Source organism: Nuphar pumila, chromosome 3, assembly GCF_984573655.1.
Source record: "Nuphar pumila chromosome 3, dmNupPumi1.hap1.1, whole genome shotgun sequence".
NCBI classification, from domain to species: domain Eukaryota; kingdom Viridiplantae; phylum Streptophyta; class Magnoliopsida; order Nymphaeales; family Nymphaeaceae; genus Nuphar; species Nuphar pumila.
The window spans coordinates 129,258,148-129,279,072 of NC_143251.1; the positions used below are offsets into that span (position 1 = coordinate 129,258,148).

The following is a 20,925-nucleotide window of genomic DNA, read 5'->3' on the forward strand; positions in this document are numbered from 1 at the left end:
TACAGTGTTCACATTATATGTAGAGCCGCTGACAGCCACCCATCTAGGCATTTGGCATCCATCTCGAGATGGACATCTCACTTGAGAATTGTGGCAATGCCTTGGAAGACCAACAAAAACTTGGCTTGCAAAATTTGGGTAAGTTGGCACCATGTCATCATGATGTGAATGCCAAGTCCATTGGGCTGATTCAGTTAGGGTTGGATATCGTCTATTTTGGCTCGTGCAGTGTAGCCCCAAATTGAACTGAGCCATGAGATCCGTTCTTTCGAGGAAAAAAATAGGGCTGGTCATCATGAGCTCAAGCTTAGTTTTAGTCTCATGGAGCCGAGCTTGAAGAGGTCGATATTAGGTTCGTTTACCAGCCCTAATTCTATGAGTAAGAGAGAGACGATGATGATGACAGTCACTGTTAAAAAATGTGGCAAAAATGCCAAATTTCATTTAGGGGTAATGTTTTTTTCTTAATTTGAAAAATGGGCCTCACTTTCTGAGTTTCTTGATACGGGCTGCAGTTTTTTTCCTTTTTTTTTAAAACAACCAAATGGAGACCTAAAATTAACGTCCAGGATCTTGGGAATCTTGTTCCTTTTGGTTATTTCTATATTACCTTTGGAGTTGAAAAACACTTACTTATCCTCATAGAAAAAAGGGAAGGGTAAGTATTTTTCTAATTTAAGGGTATTATTGTCATTTTTTCATTTTTAGTTGAGATGTAACCAGAGTGGATGGTCAATGGCAAGAGTAGGCTTTGTTTGGCAGTTTTTGGAAAAAAAATAGAGGCTGATATAAGGAAATACAGAAATGTGAAGCTCATTTTTGGGATTACCGGGAAAAGGTTGTCTTTTAAATGAAATTTTTCTTGAAAAAAAATGTATGATTCAGTAAAAGTTTAGTCATGAATCTTCAGGCAATCATCGCCGAGCTCAGCAACGTGGGCTTGTAATCCAAGTGGGGGCACATAAGATGGTTGAATTGCATGTTGGTCAGGTTTGGTGAAGTGGGGGTGCACTTTACGGTCTGCCCTATTCCAAGCTTTCAGTTGGCATGGCTTGCCCGGTCGAAGGGCTGGGTGTTCTCCACCTTAGAGAGGAGGGAACTGCTTGAGGCTGGTTTCACAGATCAGGTCTCTATATGAATGGAGAGAGAGAGAGAGAGAGGATGACAGTCACTGTTTGTTATCATTTTATGTGCGGTTAGGGCTGAACGAACGCGTTCAAGAAAAGGCCAGACCCACCGCGCTAAGCTTCGAACCTGATCAAATTCTGGACACGACATTTGGGCCGATCACATCTGGAACTGGACCCACCTGAGTCTGACCATTCTGCTCCTATTCCATTCTCTATCCTCCTGCCCACATGAAATACAAGGTATACAGTAGTTCGTTTTTTTTTTATGACGACAACCAACGCTTGTCTAGCAGGTGGCAAGTCACCTTGTGTCGGGACGTTGCAAGTTCGAATCCTATGTCTACCACACCTAAACAACCAACCACTAGTGACGATTCCTCATCTTATGGTTATGCCCACTTTTTTAGCAAAAAATTCTCAACCATCTGCTACTACTACAAACATCTCAATCGCAGATCCGCGAGAACCGCTTCCCCCTTCATGACTGGAAATGACTTACACTACCCTACCTCATGGTTGGGGCATACATGGGGGGGAAGCCTAGCGGCTGGGTGGTCTCCACCCTAGAGAGGCTGGGTGGTCTCCACCCTAGAGAGGAGGGAACTGCGTTACACTGGTTTCACAGAGCACACAAAACTGGTCTCTATATGAATGGTGACAGAGAGAGAGAGAGAGGATGGCAGTCACTGTTTGTCATAGTGGACTGTCAAGAAGCATCACAGTGGACTTAAATAAGCAACAATGCCACTATGCATAGAGCAAAAGGAATGGAGGCATCACTAGAATAAACATTTACGGTATTACTTTTTGACCCTGTATTCATCAGAAACAAAATTTTCAAAAGATGGTCTAAAGGAAGTAAAATGTTTGATATGTCCATACTCTAGCTAAAACTTAGCTCAGTGAAGATATATAAAAAAGAAGAAGCATGACCGTCTTAAGTATCCACATGTATCTCTCCATCGCTGGCCGTCTAACCTTAGTCAGACATGTTCTTTCAACTATTCCAGAATTTTTCATGTCTATGTTTGTGATGTCTGTGAGAGTAGAGAAGTAGCTGACACACTTGCTGGCAGGTTTTCTATGATCTAGGTGTCAACTCAAGGGTAAGCGTCATTTGATTGGTTGACGTTCAGTGGTCTTACCTCGGCGTATGGCTGGTTTAGGCATTCCTGCGCCCAGACTGCGAAGCATTGTTCTTGTCGCCAAGCAATGTTGGTTGGCCCACCAACCGGATAACCCTTGTGCTAGTTTGCTTCTTGCTAAATATGGGGCTCTTACCCCGGTTCGTCTGGGAACCCGAGGTTTGGCTGTATCGCACTTGCGTAAATCATGGTTGAGGGCTTTAGCCTGCTTTAGAGACCATTTTGAGGACTCCAAAAATTTTGGTCAGTGGTTGCAGTGGGCTTTGACGCCAAACAGAGAGTTTCTCACAAAAAAAGTCTATAGATCGTTGCTCCCGTCGGGGGCTGATTGGTTGCCCGAGGATGTGCTTTGGGCGAAGGGTCCTTCTCCCCGTTCTCGAGTCTTGGCTTGGTTAATTTTGCACGATAGGATCCAAACCCACAGTAATTTAAAGAAGTGGGGCATTCAGCTCCCGAGTTGGTGTGTGCTTTGTCAGGCAGCTGAAGAATCTACGTTTCACTTGCTCTGGTCTTGCCCAATATTTGTGGAAATCTTTAGCAGGACCTGGAGGCATCCGGAAGTATTGGTTAAGGAGGAGTCTTTTGCGCTAGATCTGATCTTGGGGTCAGTTTGTATTAGGCGTAGTAAGAGGTGGAGGCTCATCTGGCGGACGTGGTTGCTTACTTCTTGGTGGTTTGTTTGGATGGCACGAAACAACGCTCATTTTCGTCATATTCCAGTTAGCACTCATAACCTGGTGCATAAAATCTTGGTAGATGTTTATGCGATCTTGCGTTTGCATCTTAGTGATCTTCTGCTCCCTCTTGCTGACGCTACATTTCCTTTGCTGCAATCTGGGCAAGCGGCTTCAGCGTGAGTCCGTTTTATCTGTCTGATGTTCTTTTCTCTTGTGCTTTCTTTATTTGTTTTTAGCTTTTGCTCTTGTTCAGTTCATGGGTTCAACAGTTTGTTGATCTTCATGAGTGGTAATGTTGAATTACTTTCGGCTCTCTTTAAATATTGAACCTGAAGAAACAATAATCAGCAATAAAGAGATGATTGAAACCAAATTTCAGTACGTATCTGGTATACTGCACACAATCATTAGTTATTTCTGTAGCAGATATAGCTACAGTTTCTAATACACTACCCATTTCATAAGGTATTTGATCTGGTTTACAATATTTAGGAAATCTTTTCCCTCGTCCTTGTGCTTTTATGGGTCTTTTCATGGGAAAGATATGCCCATTTTTTCAACCAAGACTAGGGATATTATGTCATTTCCTGTCATCCTGTTTTTATTTATATCAAAAATGTTATCTAGGTAGATTCAAGTGACTACAATGAATATCTATTAACAAGATTATACGTTTATGTTGTTTGTTAAACCAGCCCTTAAAGGTTTATAATTAATAATAATGTTATGTCACCACTACAGGACCGAAGAGTTTCTTCTCATCCAGCTTGTTATGAATTGTAACACCCTCTAATTGTGGTTCGGGGGTATTACTTTTCAGAAAAAAAAATACCAAAGTAACGTAAAGAAACATGACACCAAATTTTTTTTTATAAATAAACTTTCATCAATTAAATTCAAAAAAAGAAATCTTATAAAAGCTATAAAGGCTACAACATCCAATAAGTTCAATGAATAAAAGAATAAAGAAAAAAACTGCTTTGCTGAAAAATGAGACCACCTACGTCCTGAAAAAGGCTGACAACGTCCTTCACCAAGTAATGTCCCACAAATTCACCTAAAACCTACAATTGTAATAATTAAAAGGGAGGTGAAACTAAAACTCAGTAAAGAATAAACTACAAGTAAAATAAACTTAAATTAAAACTATAGTAAGCTCTAAGCTCCTACTTTTATTTTAGTTTTTTATCACATATCACACATGTTTGTGTCTTCTATGTCCCCCCAAGTTTCTTACTTGATTCTTACAAGTTTGCGTTCTCTCGATGCAAAATAATATCTACTTCAGCTATATCGGTAATAGTCCAATGTGAGTGTAGTAACCCATGGAGAATACCCCAATTCTGTTGTGTTGGTCAGACTATGAATCACTCCATTTGTCTTTGTCAACTACAGTATAGGAACCCCGGTAGTGGACTGGTATAAGTTAGTAACTAGAGTTATATCTGCTCCAAAGTTTTATGGTTCATGCTACATCTTATTCAAACTCTAGAGTCTCAAATCTCTCTATAAAACCCTAAAATCTTTTGGGACATATATGCATCTCATGCATTCACAAGAATTCTCACTCGAGTTCATACTCACTGTCTAACGACAAGTGTTCTCAAGGGACAATCCTGGGGTTATGAGGTTCACCAATTTTTTTTTAAGCATGCAGAGATGTAGTCTCTCTAGATCTATAAATCTTGAGGGCCCCGATAGTGGCGGTTCTCACGTTGACGACCATCAATTAGCCATTTTCACCCGTCATCCTTCAAAATTTTATGGGGTTTTAGCATGCTAAAGTATTTTAAGTCACAGTAGCACATATGTAACTAGTATGAGACTCAAATCGCATCTCAATGACTCTATTCTCATGCATGTATTTCTAAGTTCTTCACAAACTCAAGTATGCATTTCATTTAAAATACAATAATTCAATACATGGACCTCATGCTAAAGAATTACATATACATAAAATCATTTATAGCATCAGGGCTAAATCACATGCATTCATTCTATAATCACAAGAAATTATATTTATAATACGCAATTGCAAACTCACTAGAATACAATTATGATATCAAGTAAACATGATTTCATGGAGTCAAATTCGCAAAGATGTCAGCGTACAATATGTTATTAACTAAAAATGCTTATAATTTTCCTTACCTCGAATGCAAATGTTGCACTCTAATCTACAGTCGAGTTTCGCATAGCTCTAATAATAGAATCTGATCATCACGAAAGTATGCTTATATTAATAAACAAATATTTTTTATACTTTATCAAATTTACCAAAATACCTTTCTCATGATGGTCTGCCAGACATCGATTTATGTGCCCTTGTTTTGGTCAGAACTGTACAACAAGCATATTTTTCTATGCAATACGAATCTAACATACCAAACTTAACTCAATTTTGAGTTTGGGGTGCAAAGTTATGCTAGTTTTACTAACTTGATATCAGGTCATACATACAAGGGTAATTTGTCATTTTAACTCATTATGATTTGACCTGCATAGGTCAGTCTAGGTTCAGTCTGAGTTTAGAATACTAGGTTTACTGAACCTAATTTGGACCTAAGTGGGTTTGGGTTCAGACCCATCTGAACTTCTCTAAATTCTATATCGGATCTACTCACTAAGTGATGCGAACCATATCCAGTTTGGTGTAACTAGACTGAACCCAAACTATTTCAACTTAGAACAAACTGGATTGATTCAGTTATGTTCGAATCAAGAACAGATTGGACTGAATCTTATTCAGTCCTAGTCAAAAATAGACTGAACTGGATTCAGTTCAGTTTCAGTTAAGATCCAGAATTGATCTGCCAAATCACATACTAAATTCAGACCCGATTTTGATCTAGATCCACAATGGATTGTCTCGTTACAGACGGGATCCAGACTCAGTTTTGATATGAATTGAGAACTGATCAGTCTAGCTATAGACTAGATCCAAATCTAGTTCAGTCTGGATCTGGTTCAACCTGGACCAGTCCAGACCAACTGGATTTAACTAAACCCAGACTGAGTATGGTCTAGTTTAGTCCAAATCAAAAACAAGGAAACCAATACAGACTCAACTTGTCTCGATTTTTTTTCTTACCAGACTCAGTCTAGGTTGCACCCGAACCGAGTCGGTCCCAGTCAGACCCGACTCGGTCTGGGTTCGCACCCAAACCAGTTTGATCAGATCGAGATAACCCCCCCTTTTCTTTTCTTTTTTTTCCTAAGCTGGTTCGGTTTGGGTCTTATCCAGACCGGTCCAACTCTGCAGAACAGACTTGACTCGATCTAGTTTACCTCCAGACTGAATCAAGCTTCTGACATAACCTGTTGTACAGGCGGCTTTATCCCCTCTTCTTTTCACACATGTCGGCAGCCATGGCTGACGGCCTTATAAAAAATAAACAAAAAAAAAAAATAGCTGCACTGGCTCAACCTGTCGTACTTACTATCTCGGTTCATGTCTGCGTAAAACTCCGAGGGCTTACCCCTCGACCCCAGCGGGGGTGTACCCATGTGATTTGAACCTAGACTGTTCGTCACACGGTCTAGGCCCCATCCCACTTAGCCAAAACCCTTGGGTCTACTAAACAAACAAATTTAATCATAGATGAGACAACTGAACACAAAACAAGTGGCTGAAACCAGTGTTGTCAGTATCTGTATCGGACCTGTATCGATTTGGCCAACGATTCAGGTGAATCGGCCCGTTACAATTCTCAATTGAATCATTCTGAATGGGACAAAAATAATTAAAAAATATTATGTAACAATCAAAACGTGACATGTGTCAAACCCATTAAAATAATATTAAAACAATATTTAAAAATTAGTTTTAAGCTATTTTTTACATTTATTAAAAATAACCGATTCAGGTCAGTATCTTGTCAATTTTCTGGGGATATGAGGCCGATTCAGGCCAATAGGCACCGATACTGACAGCACTGGCTGAAACAGTAATTCAGTTTGCAACCTAAAAATCAAGATCCAACACACACTTGAACAGAGAACAACAACCCATTAAGCCCAAAAAGGAAGGAAATCACCAAAAATATTGCACCAAAAATGTGGGGCTCATAGCTCGATCAACATAGATGGTTAACCTGCCGCAAACTAGAGATTCTCCCTTCCAATTAATCTTCTTTGGAAACTCACCAAAAACAAATTTTCAAATGAAATTTTAATGGGCAAGCTAATATAAAGCACATGTTTTATCATCCTTTTTTAGATTCAGACACTGAGAACCAGATTCAAAAACGTTCACTCTTGACAATTTCCATTATAAATTGGATCTTAATATGACTAGGGGTGTCAACAGGTCGGGTTTGGTTCGGACCCAGGTGGAACCAGACTTGGATCAGATTTTTGGGTATGGTATCGGGTCTGGACTTGAGTCTAATCAGATAAGAAAAACCATACCCGGACCAATAACAACTACATGAACCAAACCTGGACCATACCCGGTAAAACCATATTTTTTTTATCATTTTTACATTGAAAAATTGCAGGTCTTAATTGAAACTCGGGTCGGGTCTGGGTCTGGTATAAAATTTCACAAACTATACCCGAGTCCATGTATTAATCCGACCTTCAGGTCTTCATATTTATCATCATACCGGACCCTATATTGTTTTGATCGGGTTGGGCCCTGGTAAACCATGCCCCTTGACACCACTAAATATGATCCCAGGTTGGATCTCAATTCTGGTTTGTAAACCTTTAAACCAAACACAATTCTATGTAAATGGGTTGAATATGGATCAAAACCTAATGAAACCATGCCAAAATTGGACTGGACCTTCTTAGATAGCACCAAAACTTTTGTCTAGATTCAAATATTAAGACCAGGAGTGGTGTGATTTTTCAGTTATTTTTTCGCGATTCAGACCCATAGATGTATTATGTGTTTTCTATGAAAAAATGATATTTGGAGCTTTGAAAAATTACAAAAATTTTTGGACAGTTGTATCATGTGCCGGAGTCGAACGCTCCAAGAGCTGATCCCTATAAAATCAAGTACATAGTTTCACATCTATTTGGCCAGAATTTAAAAATAAAATAAATGCCTGAAAATCTATTTAGCATATTTTCATCACTCTATATCCAGACCCAGAAAACATGCGCTTGTAACATTTTCCATTACAACATGCTGGATCTTAATTGTAACTTGAGTTGGAAGCGGAGTCCAGTTTATAAACCAACAAAACAGATGCAGGTCCATCTACTAATTGGGTGCAGCAGGTCTGGATCCCATTTCATTAAGACCTATATGAGACTCTATAGTGCCTGATGCAGGTAGGTATTAGCTCATCCCTGAACTGATTATTGGGAGTATTTTAAAAGTTTACACGCAGAGTCTTGAACAAAGAAGGGTGTAAGCTATTCTGGGTTTGGGTCAAGATAAAGTAATATCCAATTACCGATCAGCCTCAAATTTGGTTTTTATATTTTTCACATCCGAAACCAAATCCATACTCGAGTCTGATTTGGAATACAGCTATAACTGATCCATAAAAAAAAGATGGTAGTTCACACATAGAAGGGCAGACTCGGCAAGCGAGGAAGGAGAGCAATGATCTGTAATCCTTCCACTGCCAAGAGCGGGAGGTGCTCGCTGCTCTGTGAAACCAGCCTCGCGCATTCCCCTCCTCTCTAGAGTAGAGCCCACCCAGCCTTTCGACCAGGTAGGCCATACCAACTCAAAGCTTGGAACAGGGCAGACCATAAAGTGCACCCCCACCTCACCAAACCTGACAAACATGCGGTCCTACCATCTTATGTGCCCCCACTTGGGTTACAAGCTCACGTTGCTGAGCTCGGCAATAATTGTTGTGAGATTCTTGACTTTTGTAGCATTAGATATTGAGCAAACTCTTCGATATGGGACTAAACTTTTATTTTTCAAGAAAAAATTCATTTAAGAAAACCTTTTCTCCCTAATCCCAAAAACGAGTTTCATATTTTTGTATTTCCTGATATGAACCTCTGCTTTTTCAAAAACTGCCAAACAAAGGCCTACTTTTGCCATCAACTCAGGTTAAATCTCAACTAAATTTAAAAATGACAATTAATAATACCTTCAAATTAGAAAGATACTTCCCTTACTTTTTTTCTATGATGGTAAATAATTATTTTTCAACTCCAAAGTTAATATAAAAAAACCAAAAGGAAAAACCAAGTAAATACCACAAGAAAGTCCTTCAATTTCCTCAATTAGGCAAAAACTACAAAAAAGAACCTCTCATGACGTCCACTGTGTAGAAATTGCACAAGAAACTAAAATAGTATAGCAGAGTCATCTTCCACTATCTAAATGCCTCAACCTGGGTTTTGCACCTCAAAACCCATTGCACAAAGCCACATCCAAATTGTCAGTTGATAAATAAAAGGTCTGAACTTCAAAACCCATGCAATAATAATATGCAACAGACAAGAAAGGTTTGCATTTATCAATTTAGTCTGATGAGGTTGATTAATTGGTGGCTATGAACTACACCAAAAATTAAGTTTTAGATCATGCATCAATAAGAATATATCTTGATACAATTGATCAATTCTGCAAGGATCCATAACAGAAGCAACTCCTCTAGTTGTCAACTTAACCAAGCGACACACATTATAGCAGCTTTAGCAAAGGACTAGTTCTCTGGATATAAGAAGGAACATGCATGTAACTTTTGAAAAGAAGTCCAAACAACCCTTTTATATATGATACATAGAAACGGTTCTATGTGCTGGATTACATATGAATTTGTTGACATGTGCACGGCTTAATTTTTTATGGACTATTCCATGTCAAATAAAAGAAAGGATTTGTGAGAATAAATGGCTTCTTGAAGACATTAATTTTAAATACTCTTTTCATCTTTGCAAGAAACCGAATTATCATTATAAAGGTTTATGTTCCATAAATGTCTAAGTGTATTGAGAGGTTCATCAACAAGAGAACATAAAAAGTAAAGTCTGTCAAGAAGCATCACAGTGGACTTAAATAAGCAAGAATGCCACCACTATGCACAAAGCAAAAGGAATGGAGGCATCACTAGAATAAACACTTAACGGTATTACTTTTTGAGCCTATAGTCATCAAAACCAAAATTTTCATAGTCAGAAGATTCCTTCAAGGAAGGCAAAAGATGGTCTAAAGTAAGTAAAATGTTTGATATGTCCATACTCTAGCTAAAACTCACTGCAGTGAAGATATATATTAAAAAGAAGAAGCAAGACCATCTTCAGTATCCACATGTAAGTCTCCAACAATGACTAAATCTCTCTTTGAATATTGAACCTGAAGAAACAATAATCAACAATAAAGAGATGATTGAAACCAAAATTCAGTACGTATATAGTATACTGCACACAAGCATTGGTTATTTCTATAGCAGATATAGCTACAGTTTCTAATACACTACCCATTTCATATGGTATTTGATCTGGGTTACAATATTTAGGAAATATTTTCCCTCGTCCTTGTGTTTCTGTGGGTCTTTCCATGGGAAACATATGCCCATTTTTTCCACCAAGACTAGGGAAATCATGTCATTGCATGTCACCCTGCTTTTATTTATCTCAAAAAAATGTTAATCTAGGTAGATTCAAGTGACTACAATGCATATCTACTGAAACGATTATTCATTTATATGTTGTTTGTTAAACCAGACCTAAAGGTTTATAATTAATGATAATGCCGTGTCACCAATACATGTCCAGGCTTTCTTCTCGTCCAGCTCCTCATGAATGGAATAGTTACAACAGAAGCAATACTGCAAACATTATACAACGAAACAAACAATTTTTTTATACCGGACTTGGGCCTTGGACCTGTATCGTTTGGCCAACGATTCAGGTGAATTCGGCCAATACCGATTATCAAGTGAATGGTTCTGAATTGGCCAAAAAAACAATTAAATAATATTACGTAACAATCAGAACATGACATGTGTTAAACCATTAAAAGATATTAAAAAATTAATTTTAAGCTGTTTTTTACATTTATTAAAAAATAGCTGATTCAGGTCAGTATTTTTCGGGCGATACGATACGTATCGGTCGTTTCAGGCCGATAGGCACCAACACTGGCTGAAACAGTAATTCAGTTTGCAACCTAAAAATCAAGATTCAGACACTGAGAAACCATATTCAAAAACAAATTTTCAAATGAAATTTTAATGGGCAAGCTAATATAAAGCACACGTTTTTCATCCTTTTTTAGATTCAGACACCGAGAACCAGATTCAAAAACGTTCACTCTTGACATTTTCCATTCCAAAACATTGGATCTTAATATGACCCCCGGTTGGATCTCAATTCTGGTTTGTAAACCTTTAAAACAAACACAATTCTATCTAAAAAATTTACAAAGATTTTGAACCGTTGATTTATTAGAACCTTATAAAAACGCACTCATATGCGAAATTCATGTGCCGGAGTAGAACGATCCAAAAGCTGATCCCTATAAAATCAAGTACATAGTTCACATGCATCTGTTTGCCCAGAAATTTAAAAAATGCCTGAAAAATCAATTTAGCATATTTTCATCACCCTATATCCAGACCCAGAAAAGATGCACTTGTAACATTTTTCCATTACAACATGCTGGATCTTAATTGAATCTTGAGTTGGAAGCCGAGTCTAGTTTGTAAACCTATAAAATAGATGCAGGTTCATCTACTTACTGGGTGTAGCAGGTCCAGATCTGATTTCATTAAGCCCGAAATGAGGTTCCGTAGTGCCTGATGCAGGTGGGTCTTAGTTCATCCCTGAACCGTTGGCATTTTGTGATTATTAGGAATGTTGGAAAAGTTTACACGCAGGGTCTTGAACAAAGAAGGGTGTAAGCGATTCTGGGTTTGGGTCGGATATCAGGCCAAATTAGTCAGGATAAAGTAGTATCCAATTACTGATCAGCCTCAAATTTGGTTTTTACATTTTGACATCCGAAACCAAGTCCGACTCAATGTCTCATAAAATCTAATCCCTTGAGATTCCATGAGGTCCATAGTCGAGTCTGATTTCGAATACAATTTACAAACATGCAGCTATAACTGATCCATGTCAAAATGGTTTGCATCTGCTTTGAATTTATGTGAATCGCTTAGTTTTCTTATAGAGATCCAAAAAAAAAAAGATGGCAGTTCGCACATAGAAGGGCAGGCTCGGCAAGCGAGGAAGGAGGGCAACGATCTGTTATCCTTCCACTGCCAAGAGCGGGAGGTGCTCGCTGCTCTGTGAAACCAGCCTCACGCAATTCCCTCCACTCTAGGGTAGAGCCCACCCAGCCTTTCGACCAGGTAGGCCATACCAACTCAAAGCTTGGAACAGGGCAGACCATAAAGTGCACCCCCACCTCACCAAACCTGACCAACATGCGGTCCTGCCATCTTATGTGCCCCCACTTGGGTTACAAGCTCACGTTGCTGAGCTCAGCGATGAATATTTGATGTTTCTCGACTTTTGTGGCATTAAAATTTGAGTAAAATCATCGGTATGGGACTAAACTTTTATTGAATCCTACGTTTTTTTTCAAGAAAAATTTCATTTAAGATACGACCTTTTTTCCCTAATCCCAAAAACGAGCTTCACATTTCTGTATTTCCTGATGTGACCCTCAATTTTTTCAAAAACTGCCAAACAAAGGCCTAGGGATATCATGTTTCAAACACGATATTTATGTTTTTGATGAAAAATCACAAGAAATTGAAAATATCATGAGAAATTGCCTTTTTTCCACCATGACTAGGGATATCATGTCATTTCATGTCACCCTGCTTTTATTTATCTAAAAAAATTGTTATCTAGGTAGATTCAAGTGAGACTACAATGCATATCTACTGAAAAGATTATTCATTTATGTTCCTTAAGGTTTATAATGAATGATAATGCCGTGTTACCACTACAGGACCAGATGTGCATGGAGAGTCTTCTCATCCAGCTCCTCATGAATGAAATAGTTCCTTAGACACAACAGAAGCTATACTGCACACAGTTCCCAAGTGAGATGTGCAGTGGAGATTGAATACAACCATTCATCAGTTATATTGCTGCCACTGACAGCCACCCATCTGAACATTTCTCGAGATGGATGCCAAGATGGGTGGCTGTCAGCGGCACTACATCGCCGCATATAATTAATTTGAACACTATATACAATATGACTTGATCAGTTCACCCTCAAGTTCAAAATCATTTTTTAGAAAGAGAGATTTCTCAAATTCAGTTATCAAATCCTAAAACGATTCCATTGTTTAATAAATCCGATCCATTGACATCCTTATTAAGTTATTAACAGATGCAGTATTGGGTTATTTAAGTATTTATTTTATGTTTGTTCTATTTTAAGCATCACGATGTTCTTTAAGTTTAAGCCTTATGCTTGCATGTTAAGATTCATTAAACCTGAACATTAAATATTTTGAGTTTTTATAGTTGTTTATTGGTTATGAAATCAATTATCAATCAATAGTTATATGGAATCAATTCTCAAATAATCCAGATTCTTCAAACGTAGTGAGGTTTTCTCAATGAGGTAAATTTGGCAATAAAGTTTTTATATTTTTTGAAAAAAAAAATCTCAAGAAAATATTGACATATATAGCTTAGTAAATATGTAAAAATATAAAAGTATTAATATCACGATAAAGCCACCAGCTTTAAAAATAAGTGATACCTTGAAAAATACCACAAACTTTAGATTTTAACAAATTTTAGAATATCTAAAAATTATATTTTTAAAAATATCATCAACAATTTTAAAGTAGGTGGTAGCCTTAAGATATCACTGATACTTTTAAGTATGATCTAACATGAGGTCTCCGAGAAAAAGCCAAACTTTATCACACGTAGTCGAACCAATATTAATTATATCTTATCCTGCTTACATTAGCTATGTTTTCGTTGCATTCAAATGTGATGGAATCTCATGTAAACTAGAGAATGGATCTCATTTGCACAGCTATCCAAACATGTAATTTAAAATCTCATAGAAATGAGAGTGAATCTCATTTGCACAGCTAATCAAACGTGTTATTTGGAATCTCATGCAAATGAGAAACGGTATGATTTGAAATCATATGATTTCAAATCACATTCGTTTCCATGACATGCAACCAAACATATTAGTCTCACTTGGGTCCAACCTAAGTGTCTATTTGCAACCTAGAGACTTGTAAAATTGCCATTATGGATAAACTTGTCCCAATCACCGATGGTCCAACTTGTGCTTCAAGTGGTCCATGGCTTAGCCAAACTGTGGGACCCATCTTTGGATATTTTAATGGTAACATCAATAAGCTTTAAATGCAAGCATACAAATGACATCTCTCCAAATCTTTATCCCAAAGCTACTCCTGCCAAAGTGCAATGATGGTAGGAATGTTGTTGGTTGAAGGCCAAGTAAAAATTTTCTGGCTGGGTTAGGCAGACTCTCACCAGTTTACACAACATACCATTGGGTTTTGAACTTACAACGTCCCGCCAACACATGGTGACGTACCAAACAAGCGGAGCCCCCGTGTTGTTCACCAAGAGTAGATTTTTTTTTTTTTTGAAAGGCAAGTTGGGGTTAGGCAGACCCCTACCAATTATGGGTTTTGAACTTGCAACATCCCAAACAAGGTGACGTGCACTAGCTGCTCCTACCAGACAAGAGGAGCCACCCCCACCTACTTTAGTGGGTTTGAAGCCTACATTATTGGTCAGGTAGACAAGGGCCCAACCCATCGACAGCGCTACTGAAGATGCACCTTACACTGAGTTCATGGATTCCAGTAAAGTTCTCCGTACCGATGCCAAATTTTACCCAATTGTATGCAAGCCAAACACTTTTAACTATTTGTTCAACACCACATAGTGTGGTATATTAACACAGGGGAATGGAAACCTACCCAATAAAAAACATTTATAGTATTTTTTGTGTTTTTTCGAAATTCTGACCTTACAGATAGGGATGACAGTGGACCGGGGGAAAGTGGGGCCCCGCCGCACCCCGTTTGGACCGGGGATGAAGGGTATGAAACGGGGATGGAGGCGGGGACGAAGGTTAAAATCCATCCCCATTTGGGGATGGAGGCGGGGATGGACGTACCCTTTTCCCCGCCCCATTCTGTCCCCACCACGATCCCTTCTACTTTTCCCTGCCTCATCCCCGCCCCGCCTCATCCCCGTTTGAACCGGGGATGGAGGACATGAAACGGGGATGAAGGCGGGGGTGGAGGTTAAAATCCATCCCTCACCGGAATGGAGGCGGGGATGGAGGTTCTAATCTTGAGGCGGGGCGGTGGTGGAGACCTTGTCCCCCACCCCGCCCCACTGTCATCCCTACTTACAGATGTGATCTATGGGCTTGTTTTTATAGGAATCTGTTCTTGAAGTGTTTTTATAAGGTTTTAACACCACATTATGTGATATATTAACACAAAGGGAATGAAAACCTACCCAATTTATAGCATTTTTTGTGTTTTTTTCTAAATTTATAAGGTCCGAATTTTAAAAAAAAACACTGAAAATCATGGTAACATAAAATTTTAAGGCGGCTGAGAAAGAGCCAGGATCAGGGCGCAGAATAATCATTTAAAGCAAAAGCATTTATGTAGAAAAGTAATTGACAAGGTGGAGACAGCATGTAAATCCCACCTTTGGCGTGTAGCGATTCTATTAAATAGACGTGGTTCCCCTCCCTTCTCTTCCATACGAGAGATACCTTATGTTACAAGTATGCACGATATTACCCTTTAACGCGTCATTGTTTTTTTTTTTTTGTATGTTTTAGTGTTTGTATTAATATAATATCTTATAATCCATGTATATAAACTTGATCAAATTGAACTCGCAATTCCCAAAGAAAAACTATGTTAGGCTACTCTTATGCAAGCAAAAAAAAATTACGAGAAAATTGCATAGAACTCAAGAAAACAACAGGTTTAATTATCCAACTCTGATCATCCACCTTACATAACAAGTATTTATAGAAAAAGAAAATTATAATCTTACTTTTAGATATTGGATAGATCCAATATCCGAATACAAAGATTCAAAAACTCTAAAATTTAAAATGGATCATTATGGACCCTCGAGTCTTCTGCTCTGTTTTTGCATCATTCTCCCCGAGTTGGAGAAGACTTGCCCTCAAATTCAGGTCTCACTTGCACTTTTTCAATCTTGTTTCACCTTGTGGGTTATATGCCCACAATACATAACTGGATCCTTATACCGCACTACAAACTGAGTAGACCAAGCAAGATATCCTCCAATATGTATTTGAAAACCTGAAACATTCTTCTCAAACCATCCATAGTCCTCAACTAACACTTTTTGAAGATCTAGATCAAATAGATCAAATGAATCTAAAGTTGGTTTGATTCAATCTGAAGTAGTTTACAAACAGGATCTCTAGCTTCATTATCCCATGTTCCACATGCTGATGATGTTGCACCCTAAACAGACTCAAGTTCTAAGGCAGACTTGGTTTAGGTGAAGTGGGTACAAGTGAAGTTTGGGTCTGGATAGGTGGTGGTGAATAGAAAAATAAAACCCTAATCTTATTTTTGGATATTTGATAGATCTAATATCCAAATGCAAAGATCCAAAAACTCTAAAATTTAAAATAGATCCAAATGGATCCTTATGGACCAGGTCTTCTGTTCTTTTCCTATATCAAAACTACACTTAAATATATAGTTTTTTAATAGGTCTTCATATTATTTTTTGTTATATATTTTTAAAATAATTTTTTAAAAACCTGTAGGTTTTCTAGATTTTTCAAAAAACAAAAATTTTCAAAATCCTTCAAGAAATTCTAAAAAATGACATTTGTGACTATGATCTAAAATACATTTAGTTATTTAGCCTATCCTAAATCTTATAAAAGCATAAGGAAGGGTAATAGGTGACAAAAAATTGATGTTTCGTTGTTTTTTTTTAATAAGATCCTTGCCACTTCTTGTAATAGTATAATTAAAACTCTGTTTGGTCATTTTTTATGTAGTTATAATATGCCCATATATATATATATATATATATATATATATATATATATATATATATATATAACTAATTTTCATAAAACTCCCTTTTTCAAAAACATAACACAGAGGAAGACAAATCCTTTTTATAAAACCCTTTTCTGAACCACGAGTTTCAAAAGCCAGGACCAAAATTCTCAAAACACTTTACCCCTTTGGCAAAACTACATTTGCACCTCTTTGCAAAAATTATCAATTCTCTCTTTACCAATACGACATTGTTTGTACCCACATTATTTTTATTTCAGACACAAGGTTTTGACACAAGAATATTTTTCATTCATTTCACAATACATCAATTTACAAACTACAACATCTGTAAAAGACGGAGTACAAAAACTAAACAACTCCCAAAAGTAGTCTGAGGTTTAGCTCTTCATAAGTCCTCGAGTCTTCCGTGTTGTACCATCTGCCTACTCGCTAAGCACCTGAAAAATAATTCAAGTAGTGGGGTGAGACAAATCATAGTCTCAGTATGTCACAAGACTAGTATAAAAACCATCTACGATCGAAAAATCCCTCATGGCTAAAGCTCAAATTCTAAAACTGGAGGAGTTGACCCTTGACTCATAGGAGTTGACCTTCAACAAGGTGAACAAATCTCTAACCAAGTATGGAGAAGTTAACCCTACACTCTCAGGGGTCTACCCTCAACACAGAAGAGTCAACTCCTATCCTACAGAAGTCGACTGTCACATTAAACCGTCAATTAGAATCCAAGAGGAGTCGACCCATCCAACTCAGAAGTCGACCCTCGATCCGACTCTCAAATCTGAAACAAAGAGGGGTCAACCCTCACAACACAGAAGTCGACCCTCAACAATGAACCATCCTACTGAACAAAAGAAAGGTCACCCAACTCAAGGCTCGGCCCTTCTACCGGACAAAAGATACTAAGAGTCAACCCTTCACAAAGGTGTTGACCTCAAATCTTAGCAACAACCACATAACAGTGTAAACTCTGAGGTGTCGACTCTCAACTCAGGCCAAGTCGACCCTTTGGTGCCCAAATGGACCAAGCCCACAGACCATGCTATGTTTGTCTAAGTATGAACAATGTAAGTTATCCTTCCCTCTTGAATTTCTTGCATAACGTGACACATCAATCCATAATGCATCATGCCACAACACTGAGTATCCTCACGATACCAACATCAAAACACTATATAATATACTACCATCGACATCAGTATAAAGACCCAAACACAATATACCATTATGACACTAACATAAAGATAATTTGCATCATACTATTATGACACCGGCATAAAGCCTATTCACATCATACTATTACGGCACTGACATAAAGCCAAACATACCCTTATGACACCAACATAAAGTTAATTCATATTGTACCATTACGGCACTGGCATAAAGACAAACATACCTTTATGGTAGTGGCACAAAGTCAATTTATATTGTACCATTACGACACCGGCATAAAGTCAATCCACATCATACCATTACGACACCGACATAAAGTCAATTGACATTATACCATTATAGTACTGACATAAAGTCAATTCACATCACACCATTACGACACTGGCATAAAGCCAAATGTACCCTTACGGCACCTGCATAAAGTCAAATGTACCCTTATGGAATCAGCATAAAGTCAGTTCACATTGTACCATTACGGCACTGGCATAAAGCCAAACATACCCTTACGACACTGGCATAAAGTCAATCATACCATTACGACACTAGGTCAATACCCAAAACATTTTTATAATACACCATCATGTAATCATGCTCATATGCAAATCTCTATGTATTGCCAACCTTGCAATACCAAGCTCAGGAAATCTGTGCTCACATAAGCACCACAATTATGTATTGCCACATTTGCAAATATGAATAACAAAGCAAACCATGCATACTCAAGCTACATAATGTCACATTAACCATACATAACTGAAATACATTAACAAAAGCACAATCATATGTATCACCGCATTAAAAGCCATTAAGAGCATCATAACACACATGCCATGAATTATGTGCTCTATAGAACAAGCTGTTCCATCAGACCAAGCACAACACAAGCTTCAGTTGGAATTCCAGATAAAATAACCAAAAACCTCAGTTCCAATACAAGGAAACCAATTTTGCCCCTCCAAGAGTAAACTCTTGTCATTGCAACACAAGCTCCAACTGAAATTCCAAATAAAATAGCCAAACACCTCAGTTCAAATTCAAGGAAACCAATTTTGCCCCTCCAAGAGTCAACTCTTATCATTACAGGAGTTTGCCCTCAAATAGGGAAGTCAACTCATTCTCAACAGAAGTCAACTTACTACATAGAGGAGTCAACCCCTAATCTTCACGAGTCGACTCTCAACCCAGACATCAAATATGAGAGTGAAACTCATGCATAACTCCTCAAATATCAACCAGGTAGGGTCCCACAAACCATACCTTAATTGTAACGACCCCAACTCATACCCCTTGAAAATGCAGATTTTTTTTTTAAATCAATTGCAGAAATATTCTCAAAAACTCGAGGCCTTTACAGTTACACTCTCAATTGGATAACTAAACACACCACAAAAACTCTTACATTCATCATCCATACCAAACCAAACCTTTATTAAATAATAAGTGATAAGTCTCGAGATAATTGCATAAATAAAATTCAGAATGCATAACACTTGTATGAAAAAAGAAAGTAAAGAAGACTGAGCCATGTTGTTCCTCTGTGAACTGTCTAGCAAAAATGTGATACTCGTAGCTCTCTCAGAAGCTAGTTGCATAACTGATCTCCTACTGCTATAAAAAAACACAGAAAGAGGGTGTCAAAAATCCAAGGAATTCTGCGTATGAATCTCTCTAATGAAATAAATGAGTATAAAAAACACAGATAAGATTTCATGCAATAATTTAAGAGAATGCAATTATGACAATTACATAATTCAATTAAACATTCATGCAATAAGGAACATTTATTAAGCATGAGAGAACCTGTAAGCAATAGCAGATATTACTATTTAAGCAATAGGACCATATGACATGTAATAGGGAACAATATTATGCATTCACCAACATTTAACAATTAAGAAAACATGTAAAATATGCATAATCTAATACATAACAGGAATATGCATGATTTATGTGTAATGCATGAACACTTTATTATCTTTTCTTAAAGTTTTATTTTCCATATGCATGCCTTATTAAATGCATACAATTTAAGTTTCTCTTTTTAATTATCGTTGCCCGTGGATACACCAAACATGTACAATTTCTCAAGGTTAAGTAGGGTTCCCAGGGTAACTTAGCACACAAGTTGTATTTTATTACTAGGTTCTAAACATAGCCCTCAATCGAATCACCTTCGAAACATTAGACCTCCACATCTAATGTTGGGACACTAAGGACCACCACATCCAATAGTGTCACTTTCTTGTTATACCAAAACAACAGCGGTGTCAAACACACCACCCCTAGATCAAGTGGCAGACTCTCCGTAAAACCGTGGCCAGGAGAAAGAACCTCAATATCAGGTTCAGGGGTAATAAGTAAAGCACACAAAGTTTTTTGTATCCTCGTGATCCTCCAAAATTGAATCTCTAAGATGCTCATTCTTTCGATGGAAGATCTCAAAACATATATTGCACTATTCTTATTCATTATCTTTTTTTTTATTTAAAGTCAATTATTAAGTTTTGCGATTCAGCATGCAAAAGCAAAAGCAAAAACTCGCATCTACCCCTGTAAACACAATGCAATAAAAATCAATATGATTTTTACGATGCATTTAAAAGTAAGTAAAGAAGGAGCACCCAATGCTCGAGGCTCTTCAGGCCTGCGATGATTAACTTGGATCATCGATGCACCATATGCAAGAATTATACCATAACACATTACTTCTCAATGCACACTCATTAATGCCATTTAAAAATGTGCTTAAACGATAATATTCATGAGCATGAATTTATAACTTTATATTCATCGCATGATT

The 20,925-nt window shown here is 37.6% G+C and overlaps 2 non-coding genes across 2 annotated transcripts; both read right to left on the minus strand.

Moving 5' to 3' along the window:
- Nucleotides 1-8,460: 8,460 nt before the first annotated feature.
- On the minus strand, nt 8,461-8,764 carry LOC149843768 (signal recognition particle RNA). Its single transcript, XR_016431220.1, has one exon.
- Nucleotides 8,765-12,066: 3,302 nt separating this feature from the next.
- On the minus strand, nt 12,067-12,370 carry LOC149843769 (signal recognition particle RNA). Its single transcript, XR_016431218.1, has one exon.
- Nucleotides 12,371-20,925: the final 8,555 nt, after the last annotated feature.